The sequence below is a fragment of the Scyliorhinus torazame genome, chromosome 5, assembly GCF_047496885.1.
Source record: "Scyliorhinus torazame isolate Kashiwa2021f chromosome 5, sScyTor2.1, whole genome shotgun sequence".
NCBI lineage: Eukaryota > Metazoa > Chordata > Chondrichthyes > Carcharhiniformes > Scyliorhinidae > Scyliorhinus > Scyliorhinus torazame.
Window position 1 is genome coordinate 935,113 of NC_092711.1, and position 25,303 is coordinate 960,415.

The following is a 25,303-nucleotide window of genomic DNA, read 5'->3' on the forward strand; positions in this document are numbered from 1 at the left end:
CAAAAAATAGTTAATTTTGATGCAAGCCGTTCTGAAACCCATCCGCAAATTACTCAAAATGCTTAACTCGCCGTAGAAAATCCATTTTTCCCCACAATGAATGCCTGGCAAAAAATAGTTAATTGTGATGCAAGCCGTTCTGAAATCAATCGGCAATTTACTCAAAATGCTTAACTCGGCGAGAAAATCACTTTTGTTCCACAATCAATGTCTGGCAAAAAAGAGTAAATTTCAATGCAAGCCGTTCTGAAAGCAATCGGCAAATTACTCAAAATGCTTAACTCGCCGAGAAAATCACTTTTGTTGCACAATGAATGCCTGGCAAAAAATAGTTAATTGTGATGCAAGCCGTTCTGAAACCCATCGGCAAATTACTCAAAATGCTTAACTCGCCGAGAAAATCACTTTTCTTCCCACAATGAATGCCTGGCAAAAAATAGTAAATTTCAATACAGGCCGTTCTGAAACCAATCGGCAAATTACTCAAAATGCTGAACGCGCCGAGAAAATCACTTTTGTTCCACAATGAATGCCTGGCAAAAAATAGTAAATTGTGATGCAAGCCGTTCTGAAACCAATCGGCAAATTACTCAAAATGCTTAACTCGCCGAGAAAATCACTTTTGTTCCACAATGAATGTCTGGCAAAAAATAGTAAATTTCAATGCAAGCCGTTCTGAAACCAATCGGGAAATTACTCAAAATGCTTAACTCGCCGAGAAAATCACTTTTGTTCCACAATGAATGTCTGGCAAAAAATAGTAAATTTCAATGCAAGTCGTTATGAAACCCATCGGCAAATTTCTCAAACTGCTGAACTGGCCGAGAAAATCACTTTTTTCCCACAATGAATGTCTGGCAAAAAATAGTTAATTTTGATGCAAGCCGTTCTGAAACCATTGGGAAATTAATCAAAATGCTTAATTCGCCGAGAAAATCACTTTTGTTCCACAATGAATGCCTGGCAAAAAATAGTAAATTTCAATGCAAGCCGTTCTGAAACCAATCGGCAAATTACTCAAAATGCTTAACTCGCCGAGAAAATCACTTTTGTTCCGCAATGAATGCCTGGCAAAAAATAGTAAATTTCAATGCAAGCCGTTCTGAAACCAATCGGCAAATTACTCAAAATGCTTAACGCGTGGAGAAAATCACTTTTTTCCCACAATGAATGTCTGGCAAAAAATAGTTAATTTTGATGCAAGCCGTTCTGAAACCCATCGGCAAATTACTCAAAATGCTTAACTCGGCGTGAAAATCACTTCTTTCCCACAATGAATGTCTGGCAAAAAATAGTAAATTTCAATGCAAGCCGTTTGAAACCAATCGGCAAATTACCCAAAATGCTTAACTCGCCGAGAAAATCACTTTTGTTCCACAATGAATGGCTGGCAAAAAATAGTAAATTTCAATGCAAGCCGTTCTGAAACCCATCGGCAAATTACTCAAAATGCTTAACTCGCCGAGAAAATCACTTTTTTCCCACAATGAATGTCTGGCAAAAAATAGTTAATTGTGATGCAAGCCGTTCTGAAACCAATCGGCAAATTACTCAAAATGCTTAACTCGCCGAGAAAATCACTTTTGTTCCACAATGAATGTCTGGCAAAAAATAGTAAATTTCAATGCAAGCCGTTCTGAAACCAATCGGGAAATTACTCAAAATGCTTAACTCGCCGAGAAAATCACTTTTGTTCCACAATGAATGTCTGGCAAAAAATAGTAAATTTCAATGCAAGTCGTTCTGAAACCCATCGGCAAATTTCTCAAACTGCTGAACTGGCCGAGAAAATCACTTTTTTCCCACAATGAATGTCTGGCAAAAAATAGTTAATTTTGATGCAAGCCGTTCTGAAACCATTGGGAAATTAATCAAAATGCTTAATTCGCCGAGAAAATCACTTTTGTTCCACAATGAATGCCTGGCAAAAAATAGTAAATTTCAATGCAAGCCGTTCTGAAACCAATCGGCAAATTACTCAAAATGCTTAACTCGCCGAGAAAATCACTTTTGTTCCGCAATGAATGCCTGGCAAAAAATAGTAAATTTCAATGCAAGCCGTTCTGAAACCAATCGGCAAATTACTCAAAATGCTTAACGCGTGGAGAAAATCACTTTTTTCCCACAATGAATGTCTGGCAAAAAATAGTTAATTTTGATGCAAGCCGTTCTGAAACCCATCGGCAAATTACTCAAAATGCTTAACTCGCCGTAGAAAATCCATTTTTCCCCACAATGAATGCCTGGCAAAAAATAGTTAATTGTGATGCAAGCCGTTCTGAAATCAATCGGCAATTTACTCAAAATGCTTAACTCGGCGAGAAAATCACTTTTGTTCCACAATGAATGCCTGGCAAAAAATAGTTAATTGTGATGCAAGCCGTTCTGAAACCCATCGGCAAATTACTCAAAATTACTCGCCGAGAAAATCACTTTTTTCCCACAATGAATGTCTGGCAAAAAATAGTTAATTTTGATGCAAGCCGTTCTGAAACCCATCCGCAAATTACTCAAAATGCTTAACTCGCCGTAGAAAATCACTTTTTCCCCACAATGAATGCCTGGCAAAAAATAGTTAATTGTGATGCAAGCCGTTCTGAAATCAATCGGCAATTTACTCAAAATGCTTAACTCGCCGAGAAAATCACTTTTGTTCCACAATGAATGTCTGGCAAAAAATAGTAAATTTCAATGCAAGCCGTTCTGAAAGCAATCGGCAAATTACTCAAAATGCTTAACTCGCCGAGAAAATCACTTTTGTTGCACAATGAATGCCTGGCAAAAAATAGTTAATTGTGATGCAAGCCGTTCTGAAACCCATCGGCAAATTACTCAAAATGCTTAACTCGCCGAGAAAATCACTTTTTTTCCCACAATGAATGTCTGGCAAAAAATAGTAAATTTCAATGCAAGCCGTTCTGAAACCAATCGGCAAATTACTCAAAATGCTTAACTCGCCGAGAAAATCACTTTTGTTCCGCAATGAATGCCTGGCAAAAAATAGTAAATTTCAATGCAGGCCGTTCTGAAACCAATCGGCAAATTACTCAAAATGCTTAACGCGTCGAGAAAATCACTTTTTTCCCACAATGAATGTCTGGCAAAAAATAGTTAATTTTGATGCAAGCCGTTCTGAAACCCATCGGCAAATTACTCAAAATGCTTAACTCGGCGTGAAAATCACTTTTTTCCCACAATGAATGTCTGGCAAAAAATAGTAAATTTCAATGCAAGCCGTTTGAAACCCATCGGCAAATTACTCAAAATGCTTAACTCGGCGGGAAAATCACTTGTGTTCCACAATGAATGCCTGGCAAAAAATAGTAATTTTCAATGCAAGCCGTTCTGAAACCAATCGGCAAATTACTCAAAATGCTTAACGCGTCGAGAAAATCACTTTTTTCCCACAATCAATGTCTGGCAAAAAATAGTTAATTTTGATGCAAGCCGTTCTGAAACCCATCGGCAAATTACTCAAAATGCTTAACTCGGCGTGAAAATCCCTTTTTTCCCACAATGAATGTCTGGCAAAAAATAGTAAATTTCAATGCAAGCCGTTTGAAACCAATCGGCAAATTACTCAAAATGCTTAACTCGCCGAGAAAATCACTTTTGTTCCACAATGAATGTCTGGCAAAAAATAGTAAATTTCAATGCAAGCCGTTCTGAAACCAATCGGCAAATTACTCAAAATGCTTAACTCGCCGAGAAAATCACTTTTGTTCCACAATGAATGTCTGGCAAAAAATAGTAAATTTCAATGCAAGCCGTTCTGAAACCAATCGGGAAATTACTCAAAATGCTTAACTCGCCGAGAAAATCACTTTTGTTCCACAATGAATGTCTGGCAAAAAATAGTAAATTTCAATGCAAGTCGTTCTGAAACCCATCGGCAAATTTCTCAAACTGCTGAACTGGCCGAGAAAATCACTTTTTTCCCACAATGAATGTCTGGCAAAAAATAGTTAATATTGATGCAAGCCGTTCTGAAACCAATCGGTAAATTACTCAAAATGCTTAACACGCCGAGAAAATCACTTTTTTCCCACAATGAATGTCTGGCAAAAAATATTTAATTTTGATGCAAGCCGTTCTGAAACCCATCGGTTAATTACTCAAAATGCTTAATTCGCCGAGAAAATCACTTTTGTTTCACAATGAATGCCTGGCAAAAAATAGTTAATTGTGATGCAAGCCGTTCTGAAACCAATCGGCAAATTACTCAAAATGCTTAACTCGGCGAGAAAATCACTTTTGCTCCACAACGAATGTCTGGCAAAATATAGTAAATTTCAATGCAAGCCGTTCTGAAACCAATCGGCAAATTACTCAAAATGCTTAACTCGCCGAGAAAATCACTTTTGTTCCGCAATGAATGCCTGGCAAAAAATTGTAAATTTCAATGCAAGCCGTTCTGAAACCAATCGGCAAATTACTCAAAATGCTTAACGCGTCGAGAAAATCACTTTTTTCCCACAATGAATGTCTGGCAAAAAATAGTTAATTTTGATGCAAGCCGTTCTGAAACCCATCGGCAAATTACTCAAAATGCTTAACTCGGCGTGAAAATCACTTTTTTACCACAATGAATGCCTGGCAAAAAATAGTAAATTTCAATGCAAGCCGTTTGAAACCAATCGGCAAATTACTCAAAATGCTTAACTCGCCGAGAAAATCACTTTTGTTCCACAATAAATGTCTGGCAAAAAACAGTAAATTTCAATGCAAGCAGTTCTGAAACCAATCGGCAAATTACTCAAAATGCTTAACACGCCGAGAAAATCACTTTTGTTCCACAATGAATGCCTGGCAAAAAATAGTTAATTGTGATGCAAGCCGTTCTGAAACCAATCGGCAAATTACTCAAAATGCTTAACTCGCCGAGAAAAACACTTTATTCCCACAATGAATGTCTGGCAAAAAATAGTTAATTTTGATGCAAGCCGTTCTGAAACCCATCCGCAAATTACTCAAAATGCTTAACTCGCCGGAGAAAATCCATTTTTTCCCACAATGAATGCCTGGCAAAAAATAGTTAATTGTGATGCAAGCCGTTCTGAAATCAATCGGCAATTTACTCAAAATGCTTAACTCGGCGAGAAAATCACTTTTGTTCCACAATCAATGTCTGGCAAAAAACAGTAAATTTCAATGCAAGCAGTTCTGAAACCAATCGGCAAATTACTCAAAATGCTTAACGCGCCGAGAAAATCACTTTTGTTCCACAATGAATGCCTGGCAAAAAATAGTTAATTGTGATGCAAGCCGTTCTGAAACCAATCGGCAAATTACTCTAAATGCTTAACTCGCCGAGAAAATCACTTTTGTTCCATAATGAATGTCTGGCAAAAAATAGTAAATTTCAATGCAAGCCGTTCTGAAACCAATCGGCAAATTACTCAAAATGCTTAACTCGCCGAGAACATCACATTTGTTCCACAATGAATGCCTGGCAAAAAATAGTTAATTGTGATGCAAGCCGTTCTGAAACCAATCGGCAAATTACTCAAAATGCTTAACTCGCCGAGAAAAACACTTTATTCCCACAATGAATGTCTGGCAAAAAATAGTTAATTTTGATGCAAGCCGTTCTGAAACCCATCCGCAAATTACTCAAAATGCTTAACTCGCCTAGAAAATCCATTTTTCCCCACAATGAATGCCTGGCAAAAAATAGTTAATTGTGATGCAAGCCGTTCTGAAATCAATCGGCAATTTACTCAAAATGCTTAACTCGGCGAGAAAATCACTTTTGTTCCACAATCAATGTCTGGCAAAAAATAGTAAATTTCAATGCAAGCCGTTCTGAAAGCAATCGGCAAATTACTCAAAATGCTTAACTCGCCGTGAAAATCACTTTTGTTGCACAATGAATGCCTGGCAAAAAATAGTTAATTGTGATGCAAGCCGTTCTGAAACCCATCGGCAAATTACTCAAAATGCTTAACTCGTCGAGAAAAACACTTTTTTTCCCACAATGAATGTCTGGCAAAAAATAGTAAATTTCAATGCAAGCCGTTCTGAAACCAATCGGCAAATTACTCAAAATGCTTAACTCGCCGAGAAAATCACTTTTGTTCCGCAATGAATGCCTGGCAAAAAATAGTAAATTTCAATGCAGGCCGTTCTGAAACCAATCGGCAAATTACTCAAAATGCTTAACTCGCCGAGAAAAACACTTTTATCCCACAATGAATGTCTGGCAAAAAATAGTAAATTTCAATGCAGGCCGTTCTGAAACCAATCGGCAAATTACTCAAAATGCTTAACTCGCCGAGAAAAACACTTTTATCCCACAATCAATGTCTGGCAAAAAATAGCTAATTTTGATGCAAGCCGTTCTGAAACCCATCGGCAAATTACTCAAAATGCTTAACTCGGAGTGAAAATCCCTTTTTTCCCACAATGAATGTCTGGCAAAAAATAGTAAATTTCAATGCAAGCCGTTTGAAACCAATCGGCAAATTACCCAAAATGCTTAACTCGCCGAGAAAATCACTTTAGTTCCACAATGAATGGTTGGCAAAAAATAGTAAATTTCAATGCAAGCCGTTCTGAAACCCATCGGCAAATTACTCAAAATGCTTAACTCGCCAAGAAAATCACTTTTTTCCCACAATGAATGTCTGGCAAAAAATAGTTAATTGTGATGCAAGCCGTTCTGAAACCAATCGGCAAATTACTCAAAATGCTTAATTCGCCGAGAAAATCACTTTTGTTCCACAAAGCATGCCTGGCAAAAAATAGTTAATTGTGATGCAAGCCGTTCTGAAACAAATCGGCAAATTACTCAAAATGGTTAACTCGCCGAGAAAATCACTTTTTTCCCACAATGAATGTCTGGCAAAAAATAGTTAATTTTGATGCAAGCCGTTCTGAAACCAATCGGCAAATCACTCAAAATGCTTAATTCGCCGAGAAAATCACTTTTGTTCCAGAATGAATGCCTGGCAAAAAATAGTAAATTTCAATGCAAGCCGTTCTGAAACCAATCGGCAAATTACTCAAAATGCTTAATGCGCCGAGAAAATCACTTTTGTTCCACAATGAATGCCTGGCAAAAAATAGTTAATTGTGATGCAAGGTGTTCTGAAACCAATCGGCAAATTACTCAAAATGCTTATCTCGCCGAGAAAATCACTTTTGTTACACAATGAATGTCTGGCAAAAAATAGTAAATGTCAATGCAAGCCGTTCTGAAAGCAATCGGCAAATTACTCAAAATGCTTAACTCGCCGGGAAAATCACTTTTGTTCCACAATGAATGCCTGGCAAAAAATAGTTAATTGTGATGCAAGTCGTTCTGAAACCAATCGGCAAATTACTCAAAATGCTTAACTCGCCGAGAAAATCACTTTTGTTCCACAATGAATGTCTGGCAAAAAATAGTAAATTTCAATGCAAGCCGTTCTGAAACCCATCGGCAAATTACTCAAAATGCTTAACGCGCCGAGAAAATCACTTTTGTTCCACAATGAATGCCTGGCAAAAAATAGTTAATTGTGATGCAAGGTGTTCTGAAACCAATCGGCAAATTACTCAAAATGCTTATCTCGCCGAGAAAATCACTTTTGTTACACAATGAATGTCTGGCAAAAAATAGTAAATGTCAATGCAAGCCGTTCTGAAAGCAATCGGCAAATTACTCAAAATGCTTAATTCGCCGAGAAAATCACTTTTGTTCCACAATGAATGCCTGGCAAAAAATAGTTTATTGTAATGCAAGCCGTTCTGAAACCAATCGGCAAATTACTCAAAATGCTTAACTCCCCGAGAAAATCACTTTTTTCCCACAATGAATGCCTGGCACAAAATAGTTAATTGTGATGCAAGCCGTTCTGAAACCAATCGGAAATTAGTCAAAATGCTTAATTCGCCGAGAAAATCACTTTTGTTCCACAAAGCATGCCTGGCAAAAAATAGTTAATTGTGATGCAAGCCGTTCTGAAACCCATCGGCAAATTACTCAAAATGCTGAACTCGCCGAGAAATTCACTTTTTTCCCACAATGAATGTCTGGCAAAAAATAGTTAATTTTGATGCAAGCCGTTCTGAAACCAATCGGCAAATCACTCAAAATGCTTAATTCGCCGAGAAAATCACTTTTATTCCAGAATGAATGCCTGGCAAAAAATAGTAAATTTCAATGCAAGCCGTTCTGAAACCAATCGGCAAATTACTCAAAATGCTTAATGCGCCGAGAAAATCACTTTTGTTCCACAATGAATGCCTGGCAAAAAATAGTTAATTGTGATGCAAGGTGTTCTGAAACCAATCGGCAAATTACTCAAAATGCTTATCTCGCCGAGAAAATCACTTTTGTTACACAATGAATGTCTGGCAAAAAATAGTTAATTGTGATGCAAGGTGTTCTGAAACCAATCGGCAAATTACTCAAAATGCTTATCTCGCCGAGAAAATCACTTTTGTTACACAATGAATGTCTGGCAAAAAATAGTAAATGTCAATGCAAGCAGTTCTGAAAGCAATCGGCAAATTACTCAAAATGCTTAACTCGCCGGGAAAATCACTTTTGTTCCACAATGAATGCATGGCAAAAAATAGTTAATTGTGATGCAAGCCGTTCTGAAACCAATCGGCAAATTACTCAAAATGCTTAACTCGCCGAGAAAATCACTTTTGTTCCACAATGAATGTCTGGCAAAAAATAGTAAATTTCAATGCAAGCCGTTCTGAAACCCATCGGCAAATTACACAAAATACTTAACGCGCCGAGAAAATCACTTTTGTTCCACAATGAATGCCTGGCAAAAAATAGTTAATTGTGATGCAAGGTGTTCTGAAACCAATCGGCAAATTACTCAAAATGCTTATCTCGCCGAGAAAATCACTTTTGTTACACAATGAATGTCTTGCAAAAAATAGTAAATGTCAATGCAAGCCGTTCTGAAAGCAATCGGCAAATTACTCAAAATGCTTAATTCGGCGAGAAAATCACTTTTGTTCCACAATGAATGCCTGGCAAAAAATAGTTAATTGTGATGCAAGCCGTTCTGAAACCAATCGGCAAATTACTCAAAATGCTTAACTCCCCGAGAAAATCACTTTTTTCCCACAATGAATGCCTGGCAAAAAATAGTTAATTGTGATGCAAGCCGTTCTGAAACCAATCGGCAAATTAGTCAAAATGCTTAATACGCCGAGAAAATCACTTTTGTTTCACAATGAATGCCTGGCAAAAAATAGGTAATTGTGATGCAAGCCGTTCTGAAACCAATCGGCAAATTAGCCAAAATGCTTAACTCGGCGAGAAAATCACTTTTGTTCCACAATGAATGTCTGGCAAAATATAGTAAATTTCAATGCAAGCCGTTCTGAAACCAATCGGCAAATTACTCAAAATGCTTAACTCGCCGAGAAAATCACTTTTGTTCCGCAATGAATGCCTGGCAAAAAAATAGTTAATTTTGATGCAAGCCGTTCTGAAACCCATCGGGAAATTACTCAAAATGCTTAACTCGGCGTGAAAATCACTTTTTTTCCCACAATGAATGTCTGGCAAAAAAGTAGTAAATTTCAATGCAAGCCGTTTGAAACCAATCGGCAAGTTACCCAAAATGCTTAACTCGCCGAGAAAATCACTTTTGTTCCACAATGAATGGCTGGCAAAAATAGTAAATTTCAATGCAAGCCGTTCTGAAACCCATCGGCAAATTACTCAAAATGCTTAACTCGCTGAGAAAATCACTTTTTTCCCACAATGAATGTCTGGCAAAAAATAGTTAATTGTGATGCAAGCCGTTCTTAAACCAATCGGCAAATTACTCAAAATGCTTAATTAGCCGAGAAAATCACTTTTGTTCCACAAAGCATGCCTGGCAAAAAATAGTTAATTGTGATGCAAGCCGTTCTGAAACAAATCGGCAAATTACTCAAAATGCTTAACTCGCCGAGAAAATCACTTTTTTCCCCACAATGAATGTCTGGCAAAAAATAGTTAATTTTGATGCAAGCCGTTCTGAAACCAATCGGCAAATCACTCAAAATGCTTACTTCGCCGAGAAAATCACTTTTGTTCCAGTATCAATGCCTGGCAAAAAATAGTAAATTTCAATGGAAGCCGTTCTGAAACCAATCGGCAAATTACTCAAAATGCTTAACTCGCCGAGAAAAACACTTTTATCCCACAATGAATGTCTGGCCAAAAAATAGTTAATTTTGATGCAAGCCGTTCTGAAACCAATGGGCAAATTACTGAAAATGCTTAATTCGCCGAGAAAATCACTTTTGTTTCACAATGAATGCCTGGCAAAAAATAGTTAATTGTGATGCAAGCCGTTCTGAAACCAATCGGCAAATTACTCAAAATGCTTAACTCGCCGAGAACATCACTTTTGTTCCACAATGAATGTCTAGCAAAAAATACTAAATTTCAAAGCAAGCCGTTCTGAAACCAATCGGCAAATTACTCAAAATGCTTAATTCGCCGAGAAAATCACTTTTGTTTCACAATGAATGCCTGGCAAAAAATAGTAAATTTCAATGCAAGCCGTTCTGAAACCCATCGGCAAATTACTCAAAATGCTTAACTCGCCGAGAAAATCACTTTTTTCCCACAATGAATGTCTGGCAAAAAATAGTAAATGTCAATGCAAGCCGTTCTGAAACCAATCGGCAAATTACTCAAAATGCTTAATTCGCCGAGAAAATCACTTTTGTTCCACAAAGCATGCCTGGCAAAAAATAGTTAATTGTGTTGCAAGCCGTTCTGAAACAAATCGGCAAATTTCTCAAAATGCTTAACTCGCCGAGAAAATCACTTTTTTCCTACAATGAATGTCTGGCAAAAAATAGTTAATTTTGATGCAAGCCGTTCTGAAACCAATCGGCAAATCACTCAAAATGCTTAATTCGCCGAGAAAATCACTTTTGTTCCAGAATGAATGCCTGGCAAAAAATAGTAAATTTCAATGCAAGCCGTTCTGAAACCAATCGGCAAATTACTCAACATGCTTAATGCGCCGAGAAAATCACTTTTGTTCCACAATGAATGCCTGGCAAAAAATAGTTAATTGTGATGCAAGGTGTTCTGAAACCAATCGGCAAATTACTCAAAATGCTTATCTCGCCGAGAAAATCACTTTTGTTACACAATGAATATCTGGCAAAAAATAGTAAATGTCAATGCAAGCCGTTCTGAAAGCAATCGGCAAATTACTCAAAATGCTTAACTCGCCGGGAAAATCACTTTTGTTCCACAATGAATGCCTGGCAAAAAATAGTTAATTGTGATGCAAGCCGTTCTGAAACCAATCGGCAAATTACTCAAAATGCTTAACTCGCCGAGAAAATCACTTTTGTTCCACAATGAATGTCTGGCAAAAAATAATAAATTTCAATGCAAGCCGTTCTGAAACCCATCGGCAAATTACTCAAAATGCTTAACGCGCCGAGAAAATCACTTTTGTTCCACAATGAATGCCTGGCAAAAAATAGTTAATTGTGATGCAAGGTGTTCTGAAACCAATCGGCAAATTACTCAAAATGCTTATCTCGCCGAGAAAATCACTTTTGTTACACAATGAATGTCTGGCAAAAAATAGTAAATGTCAATGCAAGCCGTTCTGAAAGCAATCGGCAAATTACTCAAAATGCTTGATTCGCCGAGAAAATCACTTTTGTTCCACAATGAATGCCTGGCAAAAAATAGTTAATTGTGATGCAAGCCGTTCTGAAACCAATCGGCAAATTACTCAAAATGCTTAACTCCCCGAGAAAATCACTTTTTTCCCACAATGAATGTCTGGCAAAAAATAGTAAATTTCAATGCAAGCCGTTTGAAACCAATCGGCAAATTACCCAAAATGCTTAACTCGCCGAGAAAATCACTTTTGTTCCACAATGAATGGCTGGCAAAAAATGGTAAATTTCAATGCAAGCCGTTCTGAAACCCATCGGCAAATTACTCAAAATGCTTAACTCGCCGAGAAAATCACTTTTGTTCCACAATGAATGTCTGGCAAAAAATAGGAAATTTCAATGCAAGACGTTCTGAAACCAATCGGCAAATTACTCAAAATGCTTAACTCGCCGAGAAAATCACTTTTGTTCCGCAATGAATGCCTGGCAAAAAATAGTTAATTGTGATGCAAGGTGTTCTGAAACCAATCGGCAAATTACTCAAAATGCTTATCTCGCCGAGAAAATAACTTTTGTTACACAATGAATGTCTGGCAAAAAATAGTTAATTGTGATGCAAGGTGTTCTGAAACCAATCGGCAAATTACTCAAAATGCTTATCTCGCCGAGAAAATCACTTTTGTTACACAATGAATGTCTGGCAAAAAATAGTAAATGTCAATGCAAGCAGTTCTGAAAGCAATCGGCAAATTACTCAAAATGCTTAACTCGCCGGGAAAATCACTTTTGTTCCACAATGAATGCCTGGCAAAAAATAGTTAATTGTGATGCAAGCCGTTCTGAAACCAATCGGCAAATTACTCAAAATGCTTAACTCCCCGATAAAATCACTTTTTTCCCACAATGAATGCCTGGCAAAAAATAGTTAATTGTGATGCAAGCCGTTCTGAAACCAATCGGCAAATTAGTCAAAATGCTTAATACGCCGAGAAAATCACTTTTGTTTCACAATGAATGCCTGGCAAAAAATAGGTAATTGTGATGCAAGCCGTTCTGAAACCAATCGGCAAATTAGCCAAAATGCTTAACTCGGCGAGAAAATCACTTTTGTTCCACAATGAATGTCTGGCAAAATATAGTAAATTTCAATGCAAGCCGTTCTGAAACCAATCGGCAAATTACTCAAAATGCTTAACTCGCCGAGAAAATCACTTTTGTTCCGCAATGAATGCCTGGCAAAAAATAGTTAATTTTGATGCAAGCCGTTCTGAAACCCATCGGGAAATTACTCAAAATGCTTAACTCGGCGTGAAAATCACTTTTTTTCCCCACAATGAATGTCTGGCAAAAAAGTAGTAAATTTCAATGCAATCCGTTTGAAACCAATCGGCAAGTTACCCAAAATGCTTAACTCGCCGAGAAAATCACTTTTGTTCCACAATGAATGGCTGGCAAAAAATAGTAAATTTCAATGCAAGCCGTTCTGAAACCCATCGGCAAATTACTCAAAATGCTTAACTCGCTGAGAAAATCACTTTTTTCCCACAATGAATGTCTGGCAAAAAATAGTTAATTGTGATGCAAGCCGTTCTTAAACCAATCGGCAAATTACTCAAAATGCTTAATTAGCCGAGAAAATCACTTTTGTTCCACAAAGCATGCCTGGCAAAAAATAGTTAATTGTGATGCAAGCCGTTCTGAAACAAATCGGCAAATTACTCAAAATGCTTAACTCGCCGAGAAAATCACTTTTTTCCCCACAATGAATGTCTGGCAAAAAATAGTTAATTTTGATGCAAGCCGTTCTGAAACCAATCGGCAAATCACTCAAAATGCTTACTTCGCCGAGAAAATCACTTTTGTTCCAGTATCAATGCCTGGCAAAAAATAGTAAATTTCAATGCAAGCCGTTCTGAAACCAATCGGCAAATTACTCAAAATGCTTAACTCGCCGAGAAAAACACTTTTATCCCACAATGAATGTCTGGCCAAAAAATAGTTAATTTTGATGCAAGCCGTTCTGAAACCAATGGGCAAATTACTGAAAATGCTTAATTCGCCGAGAAAATCACTTTTGTTTCACAATGAATGCCTGGCAAAAAATAGTTAATTGTGATGCAAGCCGTTCTGAAACCAATCGGCAAATTACTCAAAATGCTTAACTCGCCGAGAACATCACTTTTGTTCCACAATGAATGTCTAGCAAAAAATACTAAATTTCAATGCAAGCCGTTCTGAAACCAATCGGCAAATTACTCAAAATGCTTAATTCGCCGAGAAAATCACTTTTGTTTCACAATGAATGCCTGGCAAAAAATAGTAAATTTCAATGCAAGCCGTTCTGAAACCCATCGGCAAATTACTCAAAATGCTTAACTCGCCGAGAAAATCACTTTTTTCCCACAATGAATGTCTGGCAAAAAATAGTTAATTGTGATGCAAGCCGTTCTGAAACCAATCGGCAAATTACTCAAAATGCTTAATTCGCCGAGAAAATCACTTTTGTTCCACAAAGCATGCCTGGCAAAAAATAGTTAATTGTGTTGCAAGCCGTTCTGAAACAAATCGGCAAATTTCTCAAAATGCTTAACTCGCCGAGAAAATCACTTTTTTCCTACAATGAATGTCTGGCAAAAAATAGTTAATTTTGATGCAAGCCGTTCTGAAACCAATCGGCAAATCACTCAAAATGCTTAATTCGCCGAGAAAATCACTTTTGTTCCAGAATGAATGCCTGGCAAAAAATAGTAAATTTCAATGCAAGCCGTTCTGAAACCAATCGGCAAATTACTCAACATGCTTAATGCGCCGAGAAAATCACTTTTGTTCCACAATGAATGCCTGGCAAAAAATAGTTAATTGTGATGCAAGGTGTTCTGAAAACAATCGGCAAATTTCTCAAAATGCTTATCTCGCCGAGAAAATCACTTTTGTTACACAATGAATGTCTGGCAAAAAATAGTAAATGTCAATGCAAGCCGTTCTGAAAGCAATCGGCAAATTACTCAAAATGCTTAACTCGCCGGGAAAATCACTTTTGTTCCACAATGAATGCCTGGCAAAAAATAGTTAATTGTGATGCAAGCCGTTCTGAAACCAATCGGCAAATTACTCAAAATGCTTAACTCGCCGAGAAAATCACTTTTGTTCCACAATGAATGTCTGGCAAAAAATAATAAATTTCAATGCAAGCCGTTCTGAAACCCATCGGCAAATTACTCAAAATGCTTAACGCGCCGAGAAAATCACTTTTGTTCCACAATGAATGCCTGGCAAAAAATAGTTAATTGTGATGCAAGGTGTTCTGAAACCAATCGGCAAATTACTCAAAATGCTTATCTCGCCGAGAAAATCACTTTTGTTACACAATGAATGTCTGGCAAAAAATAGTAAATGTCAATGCAAGCCGTTCTGAAAGCAATCGGCAAATTACTCAAAATGCTTGATTCGCCGAGAAAATCACTTTTGTTCCACAATGAATGCCTGGCAAAAAATAGTTAATTGTGATGCAAGCCGTTCTGAAACCAATCGGCAAATTACTCAAAATGCTTAACTCCCCGAGAAAATCACTTTTTTCCCACAATGAATGTCTGGCAAAAAATAGTAAATTTCAATGCAAGCCGTTTGAAACCAATCGGCAAATTACCCAAAATGCTTAACTCGCCGAGAAAATCACTTTTGTTCCACAATGAATGGCTGGCAAAAAATAGTAAATTTCAATGCAAGCCGTTCTGAAACCCATCGGCAAATTACTCAAAATGCTTAACTCGCCGAGAAAATCACTTTTGTTCCACAATGAATGTCTGGCAAAAAATAGGAAATTTCAATGCAAGACGTTCTGAAACCAATCGGCAAATTACTCAAAATGCTTAACTCGCCGAGAAAATCACTTTTGTTCCGCAATGAATGCCTGGCAAAAAATAGTTAATTTTGATGCAAGCCGTTCTGAAACCCGTCGGGAAATTACTCAAAATGCTTAACTCGGCGTGAAAATCACTTTTTTTCCCCACAATGAATGTCTGGCAAAAAAGTAGTAAATTTCAATGCAAGCCGTTTGAAACCAATCGGCAAGTTACCCAAAATGCTTAACTCGCCGAGAAAATCACTTTTGTTCCACAATGAATGGCTGGCAAAAAATAGTAAATTTCAATGCAAGCCGTTCTGAAACCCATCGGCAAATTACTCAAAATGCTTAACTCGCTGAGAAAATCACTTTTGTTCCACAATGAATGTCTGGCAAAAAATAGTTAATTGTGATGCAAGGTGTTCTGAAACCAATCGGCAAATTACTCAAAATGCTTATCTCGCCGAGAAAATCACTTTTGTTCCACAATGAATGTCTGGCAAAAAATAGTTAATTGTGATGCAAGCCGTTCTTAAACCAATCGGCAAATTACTCAAAATGCTTAATACGCCGAGAAAATCACTTTTGTTCCACAAAGCATGCCTGGCAAAAAATAGTTAATTGTGATGCAAGCCGTTCTGAAACAAATCGGCAAATTACTCAAAATGCTTAACTCGCACAGAAAATCACTTTTTTCCCCACAATGAATGTCTGGCAAAAAATAGTTAATTTTGATGCAAGCCGTTCTGAAACCAATGGGCAAATTACTGAAAATGCTTAATTCGCCGAGAAAATCACTTTTGTTTCACAATGAATGCCTGGCAAAAAATAGTTAATTGTGATGCAAGCCGTTCTGAAACCAATCGGCAAATTACTCAAAATGCTTAACTCGCCGAGAACATCACTTTTGTTCCACAATGAATGTCTAGCAAAAAATACTAAATTTCAAAGCAAGCCGTTCTGAAACCAATCGGCAAATTACTCAAAATGCTTAATTCGCCGAGAAAATCACTTTTGTTTCACAATGAATGCCTGGCAAAAAATAGTTAATTGTGATGCAAGCCGTTCTGAAACCAATCGGCAAATTAGTCAAAATGCTTAACTCGGCGAGAAAATCACTTTTGTTCCACAATGAATGTCTGGCAAAATATAGTAAAATTCAATGCAAGCCGTTCTGAAACCAATCGGCAAATTACTCAAAATGCTTAACTCGGCGAGAAAATCACTTTTGTTCCACAATGAATGTCTGGCAAAAAATAGTAAATTTCAATGCAAGCCGTTCTGAAACCCATCGGCAAATTACTGAAACTGCTGAACTCGATGAGAAAATCACTTTTTTCCCCACAATGAATGTCTGGCAAAAAATAGGAAATTTCAATGCAAGCCGTTCTGAAACCAATCGGCAAATTACTCAAAATGCTTAACTCGCCGAGAAAATCACTTTTGTTCCGCAATGAATGCCTGGCAAAAAATAGGAAATTTCAATGCAAGCCTTTCTGAAACCAATCGGCAAATTACTCAAAATGCTTAACGCGTCTAGAAAATCACTTTTTTCCCACAATGAATGTCTGGCAAAAAATAGTTAATTTTGATGCAAGCCGTTCTGAAACCCATCGGCAAATTACTCAAAATGCTTAACTCGCCGAGAAAATCACTTTTGTTCCGCAATGAATGCCTGGCAAAAAATAGTAAATTTCAATGCAAGCCGTTCTGAAACCAATCGGCAAATTACTCAAAATGCTTAACTCGCCGAGAAAATCACTTTTGTTCCGCAATGAATGCCTGGCAAAAAATAGTAAATTTCAATGCAAGCCGTTCTGAAACCAATCGGCAAATTACTCAAAATGCTTAACGCGTCGAGAAAATCACTTTTTTCCCACAATGAACGTCTGGCAAAAAATAGTTAATTTTGATGCAAGCCGTTCTGAAACCCATCGGCAAATTACTCAAAATGCTTAACTCGGAGTGAAAATCACTTTTTTCCCACAATGAATGTCTGGCAAAAAATAGTAAATTTCAATGCAAGCCGTTTGAAACCAATCGGCAAATTACCCAAAATGCTTAACTCGCCGAGAAAATCACTTTTGTTCCACAATGAATGGCTGGCAAAAAATAGTAGATTTCAATGCAAGCCGTTCTGAAACCCATCGGCAAATTACTCAAAATGCTTAACTCGCCGAGAAAATCACTTTTTTCCCACAATGAATGTCTGGCAAAAAATAGTTAATTGTGATGCAAGCCGTTCTGAAACCAATCGGCAAATTACTCAAAATGCTTAATTCGCCGAGAAAATCACTTTTGTTCCACAAAGCATGCCTGGCAAAAAATAGTTAATTGTGATGCAAGCCGTTCTGAAACAGATCGGCAAATTACTCAAAATGCTTAACTCGCCGAGAAAATCACTTTTTTCCCACAATGAATGTCTGGCAAAAAATAGTTAATTGTGATGCAAGGTGTTCTGAAACCAATCGGCAAATTACTCAAAATGCTTATCTCGCCGAGAAAATCACTTTTGTTACACAATGAATGTCTGGCAAAAAATAGTAAATGTCAATGCAAGCCGTTCTGAAAGCAATCGGCAAATTACTCAAAATGCTTAATTCGCCGAGAAAATCACTTTTGTTCCACAATGAATGCCTGGCAAAAAATAGTTAATTGTGATGCAAGCCGTTCTGAAACCAATCGGCAAATTACTCAAAATGCTTAACTCCCCGAGAAAATCACTTTTTTCCCACAATGAATGCCTGGCAAAAAATAGTTAATTGTGATGCAAGCCGTTCTGAAACCAATCGGAAATTAGTCAAAATGCTTAATTCGCCGAGAAAATCACTTGTGTTCCACAAAGCATGCCTGGCAAAAAATAGTTAATTGTGATGCAAGCCGTTCTGAAACCCATCGGCAAATTACTCAAAATGCTTAACTCGCCGAGAAATTCACTTTTTTCCCACAATGAATGTCTGGCAAAAAATAGTTAATTTTGATGCAAGCCGTTCTGAAACCAATCGGCAAATCACTCAAAATGCTTAATTCGCCGAGAAAATCACTTTTGTTCCACAATGAATGCCTGGCAAAAAATAGTTAATTGTGATGCAAGGTGTTCTGAAACCAATCGGCAAATTACTCAAAATGCTTATCTCGCCGAGAAAATCACTTTTGTTACACAATGAATGTCTGGCAAAAAATAGTAAATGTCAATGCAAGCCGTTCTGAAAGCAATCGGCAAATTACTCAAAATGCTTGATTCGCCGAGAAAATCACTTTTGTTCCACAATGAATGTCTGGCAAAAAATAGTTAATTGTGATGCAAGCCGTTCTGAAACCAATCGGCAAATTACTCAAAATGCTTAACTCCCCGAGAAAATCACTTTTTTCCCACAATGAATGTCTGGCAAAAAATAGTAAATTTCAATGCAAGCCGTTTGAAACCAATCGGCAAATTACCCAAAATGCTTAACTCGCCGAGAAAATCACTTTTGTTCCACAATGAATGGCTGGCAAAAAATAGTAAATTTCATGCAAGCCGTTCTGAAACCCATCGGCAAATTACTCAAAATGCTTAACTCGCCGAGAAAATCACTTTTGTTCCACAATGAATGTCTGGCAAAAAATAGGAAATTTCAATGCAAGACGTTCTGAAACCAATCGGCAAATTACTCAAAATGCTTAACTCGCCGAGAAAATCACTTTTGTTCCGCAATGAATGCCTGGCAAAAAATAGTTAATTTTGATGCAAGCCGTTCTGAAACCCGTCGGGAAATTACTCAAAATGCTTAACTCGGCGTGAAAATCACTTTTTTTCCCCACAATGAATGTCTGGCAAAAAAGTAGTAAATTTCAATGCAAGCCGTTTGAAACCAATCGGCAAGTTACCCAAAATGCTTAACTCGCCGAGAAAATCACTTTTGTTCCACAATGAATGGCTGGCAAAAAATAGTAAATTTCAATGCAAGCCGTTCTGAAACCCATCGGCAAATTACTCAAAATGCTTAACTCGCTGAGAAAATCACTTTTGTTCCACAATGAATGTCTGGCAAAAAATAGTTAATTGTGATGCAAGGTGTTCTGAAACAAATCGGCAAATTACTCAAAATGCTTATCTCGCCGAGAAAATCACTTTTGTTCCACAATGAATGTCTGGCAAAAAATAGTTAATTGTGATGCAAGCCGTTCTTAAACCAATCGGCAAATTACTCAAAATGCTTAATACGCCGAGAAAATCACTTTTGTTCCACAAAGCATGCCTGGCAAAAAATAGTTAATTGTGATGCAAGCCGTTCTGAAACAAATCGGCAAATTACTCAAAATGCCTAACTCGCCCAGAAAATCACTTTTTTCCCCACAATGAATGTCTGGCAAAAAATAGTTAATTTTGATGCAAGCCGTTCTGAAACCAATGGGCAAATTACTGAAAATGCTTAATTCGCCGAGAAAATCACTTTTGTTTCACAATGAATGCCTGGCAAAAAATAGTTAATTGTGATGCAAGCCGTTCTGAAACCAATCGGCAAATTACTCAAAATGCTTAACTCGCCGAGAACATCACTTTTGTTCCACAATGAATGTCTAGCAAAAAATACTAAATTTCAAAGCAAGCCGTTCTGAAACCAATCGGCAAATTACTCAAAATGCTTAATTCGCCGAGAAAATCACTTTTGTTTCACAATGAATGCCTGGCAAAAAATAGTTAATTGTGATGCAAGCCGTTCTGAAACCAATCGGCAAATTAGTCAAAATGCTTAACTCGGCGAGAAAATCACTTTTGTTCCACAATGAATGTCTGGCAAAATATAGTAAATTTCAATGCAAGCCGTTCTGAAACCAATCGGCAAATTACTCAAAATGCTTAACTCGGCGAGAAAATCACTTTTGTTCCACAATGAATGTCTGGCAAAAAATAGTAAATTTCAATGCAAGCCGTTCTGAAACCCACCGGCAAATTACTGAAACTGCTGAACTCGATGAGAAAATCACTTTTTTCCCCACAATGAATGTCTGGCAAAAAATAGGAAATTTCAATGCAAGCCGTTCTGAAACCAATCGGCAAATTACTCAAAATGCTTAACTCGCCGAGAAAATCACTTTTGTTCCGCAATGAATGCCTGGCAAAAAATAGGAAATTTCAATGCAAGCCTTTCTGAAACCAATCGGCAAATTACTCAAAATGCTTAACGCGTCTAGAAAATCACTTTTTTCCCACAATGAATGTCTGGCAAAAAATAGTTAATTTTGATGCAAGCCGTTCTGAAACCCATCGGCAAATTACTCAAAATGCTTAACTCGCCGAGAAAATCACTTTTGTTCCGCAATGAATGCCTGGCATAAAATAGTAAATTTCAATGCAAGCCGTTCTGAAACCAATCGGCAAATTACTCAAAATGCTTAACTCGCCGAGAAAATCACTTTTGTTCCGCAATGAATGCCTGGCAAAAAATAGTAAATTTCAATGCAAGCCGTTCTGAAACCAATCGGCAAATTACTCAAAATGCTTAACGCGTCGAGAAAATCACTTTTTTCCCACAATGAACGTCTGGCAAAAAATAGTTAATTTTGATGCAAGCCGTTCTGAAACCCATCGGCAAATTACTCAAAATGCTTAACTCGGAGTGAAAATCACTTTTTTCCCACAATGAATGTCTGGCAAAAAATAGTAAATTTCAATGCAAGCCGTTTGAAACCAATCGGCAAATTACCCAAAATGCTTAACTCGCCGAGAAAATCACTTTTGTTCCACAATGAATGGCTGGCAAAAAATAGTAGATTTCAATGCAAGCCGTTCTGAAACCCATCGGCAAATTACTCAAAATGCTTAACTCGCCGAGAAAATCACTTTTTTCCCACAATGAATGTCTGGCAAAAAATAGTTAATTGTGATGCAAGCCGTTCTGAAACCAATCGGCAAATTACTCAAAATGCTTAATTCGCCGAGAAAATCACTTTTGTTCCACAAAGCATGCCTGGCAAAAAATAGTTAATTGTGATGCAAGCCGTTCTGAAACAAATCGGCAAATTACTCAAAATGCTTAACTCGCCGAGAAAATCACTTTTTTCCCACAATGAATGTCTGGCAAAAAATAGTTAATTTTGATGCAAGCCGTTCTGAAACCAATCGGCAAATCACTCAAAATGCTTAATTCGCCGAGAAAATCACTTTTGTTCCAGAATGAATGCCTGGCAAAAAATAGTAAATTTCAATGCAAGCCGTTCTGAAACCAATCGGCAAATTACTCAAAATGCTTAATGCGCCGAGAAAATCACTTTTGTTCCACAATGAATGCCTGGCAAAAAATAGTTAATTGTGATGCAAGGTGTTCTGAAACCAATCGGCAAATTACTCAAAATGCTTATCTCGCCGAGAAAATCACTTTTGTTACACAATGAATGTCTGGCAAAAAATAGTAAATGTCAATGCAAGCCGTTCTGAAAGCAATCGGCAAATTACTCAAAATGCTTAACTCGCCGGGAAAATCACTTTTGTTCCACAATGAATGCCTGGCAAAAAATAGTTAATTGTGATGCAAGTCGTTCTGAAACCAATCGGCAAGTTACTCAAAATGCTTAACTCGCCGAGAAAATCACTTTTGTTCCACAATGAATGTCTGGCAAAAAATAGTAAATTGCAATGCAAGCCGTTCTGAAACCCATCGGCAAATTACTCAAAATGCTTAACGCGCCGAGAAAATCACTTTTGTTCCACAATGAATGCCTGGCAAAAAATAGTTAATTGTGATGCAAGCCGTTCTGAAACCAATCGGCAAATTACTCAAAATGCTTAACTCCCCGAGAAAATCACTTTTTTCCCACAATGAATGCCTGGCAAAAAATAGTTAATTGTGATGCAAGCCGTTCTGAAACCAATCGGAAATTAGTCAAAATGCTTAATTCGCCGAGAAAATCACTTGTGTTCCACAAAGCATGCCTGGCAAAATATAGTTAATTGTGATGCAAGCCGTTCTGAAACCCATCGGCAAATTACTCAAAATGCTTAACTCGCCGAGAAATTCACTTTTTTCCCACAATGAATGTCTGGCAAAAAATAGTTAATTTTGATGCAAGCCGTTCTGAAACCAATCGGCAAATCACTCAAAATGCTTAATTCGCCGAGAAAATCACTTTTGTTCCACAATGAATGCCTGGCAAAAAATAGTTAATTGTGATGCAAGGTGTTCTGAAACCAATCGGCAAATTACTCAAAATGCTTATCTCGCCGAGAAAATCACTTTTGTTACACAATGAATGTCTGGCAAAAAATAGTAAATGTCAATGCAAGCCGTTCTGAAAGCAATCGGCAAATTACTCAAAATGCTTAACTCGCCGGGAAAATCACTTTTGTTCCACAATGAATGCCTGACAAAAAATAGTTAATTGTGATGCAAGTCGTTCTGAAACCAATCGGCAAGTTACTCAAAATGCTTAACTCGCCGAGAAAATCACTTTTGTTCCACAATGAATGTCTGGCAAAAAATAGTAAATTGCAATGCAAGCCGTTCTGAAACCCATCGGCAAATTACTCAAAATGCTTAACGCGCCGAGAAAATCACTTTTGTTCCACAATGAATGCCTGGCAAAAAATAGTTAATTGTGATGCAAGGTGTTCTGAAACCAATCGGCAAATTACTCAAAATGCTTATCTCGCCGAGAAAATCACTTTTGTTACACAATGAATGTCTGGCAAAAAATAGTAAATGTCAATGCAAGCCGTTCTGAAAGCAATCGGCAAATTACTCAAAATGCTTAATTCGCCGAGAAAATCACTTTTGTTCCACAATGAATGCCTGGCAAAAAATAGTTAATTGTGATGCAAGCCGTTCTGAAACCAATCGGCAAATTACTCAAAATGCTTAACTCCCCGAGAAAATCACTTTTTTCCCACAATGAATGCCTGGCAAAAAATAGTTAATTGTGATGCAAGCCGTTCTGAAACCAATCGGAAATTAGTCAAAATGCTTAATTCGCCGAGAAAATCACTTGTGTTCCACAAAGCATGCCTGGCAAAAAATAGTTAATTGTGATGCAAGCCGTTCTGAAACCCATCGGCAAATTACTCAAAATGCTTAACTCGCCGAGAAATTCACTTTTTTCCCACAATGAATGTCTGGCAAAAAATAGTTAATTTTGATGCAAGCCGTTCTGAAACCAATCGGCAAATCACTCAAAATGCTTAATTCGCCGAGAAAATCACTTTTGTTCCACAATGAATGCCTGGCAAAAAATAGTTAATTGTGATGCAAGGTGTTCTGAAACCAATCGGCAAATTACTCAAAATGCTTATCTCGCCGAGAAAATCACTTTTGTTACACAATGAATGTCTTGCAAAAAATAGTAAATGTCAATGCAAGCCGTTCTGAAAGCAATCGGCAAATTACTCAAAATGCTTAATTCGCCGAGAAAATCACTTTTGTTCCACAATGAATGCCTGGCAAAAAATAGTTAATTGTGATGCAAGCCGTTCTGAAACAAATCGGCAAATTACTCAAAATGCTTAACTCGGCGAGAAAATCACTTTTGTTCCGCAATGAATGTCTGGCAAAATATAGTAAATTTCAATGCAAGCCGTTCTGAAACCAATCGGCAAATTACTCAAAATGCTTAACTCGCTGAGAAAATCACTTTTTTCCCACAATGAATGTCTGGCAAAAAATAGTTAATTGTGATGCAAGCCGTTCTTAAACCAATCGGCAAATTACTCAAAATGCTTAATTCGCCGAGAAAATCACTTTTGTTCCACAAAGCATGCCTGGCAAAAAATAGTTAATTGTGATGCAAGCCGTTCTGAAACAAATCGGCAAATTACTCAAAATGCTTAACTCGCCGAGAAAATCACTTTTTTCCCCACAATGAATGTCTGGCAAAAAATAGTTAATTTTGATGCAAGCCGTTCTGAAACCAATCGGCAAATCACACAAAATGCTTAATTCGCCGAGAAAATCACTTTTGTTCCAGTATCAATGCCTGGCAAAAAATAGTAAATTTCAATGCAAGCCGTTCTGAAACCAATCGGCAAATTACTCAAAATGCTTAACTCGCCGAGAAAAACACTTTTATCCCACAATGAATGTCTGGCCAAAAAATAGTTAATTTTGATGCAAGCCGTTCTGAAACCAATGGGCAAATTACTGAAAATGCTTAATTCGCCGAGAAAATCACTTTTGTTTCACAATGAATGCCTGGCAAAAAATAGTTAATTGTGATGCAAGCCGTTCTGAAACCAATCGGCAAATTACTCAAAATGCTTAACTCGCCGAGAACATCACTTTTGTTCCACAATGAATGTCTAGCAAAAAATACTAAATTTCAATGCAAGCCGTTCTGAAACCAATCGGCAAATTACTCAAAATGCTTAATTCGCCGAGAAAATCACTTTTGTTTCACAATGAATGCCTGGCAAAAAATAGTTAATTGTGATGCAAGCCGTTCTGAAACCAATCGGCAAATTAGTCAAAATGCTTAACTCGGCGAGAAAATCACTTTTGTTCCACAATGAATGTCTGGCAAAATATAGTAAATTTCAATGCAAGCCGTTCTGAAACCAATCGGCAAATTACTCAAAATGCTTAACTCGCCGAGAAAATCACTTTTGTTCCACAGTGATTGTCTGGCAAAAAATAGTAAATTTCAATGCAAGCCGTTCTGAAACCCATCGGCAAATTACTCAAACTGCTGAACTCGACGAGAAAATCACTTTTTTCCCCACAATGAATGTCTGGCAAAAAATAGGAAATTTCAATGCAAGCCGTTCTGAAACCAATCGGCAATTTACTCAAAATGCTTAACTCGCCGAGAAAATCACTTTTGTTCCGCAATGAATGCCTGGCAAAAAATAGTAAATTTCAATGCAAGCCATTTGAAACCAATCGGCAA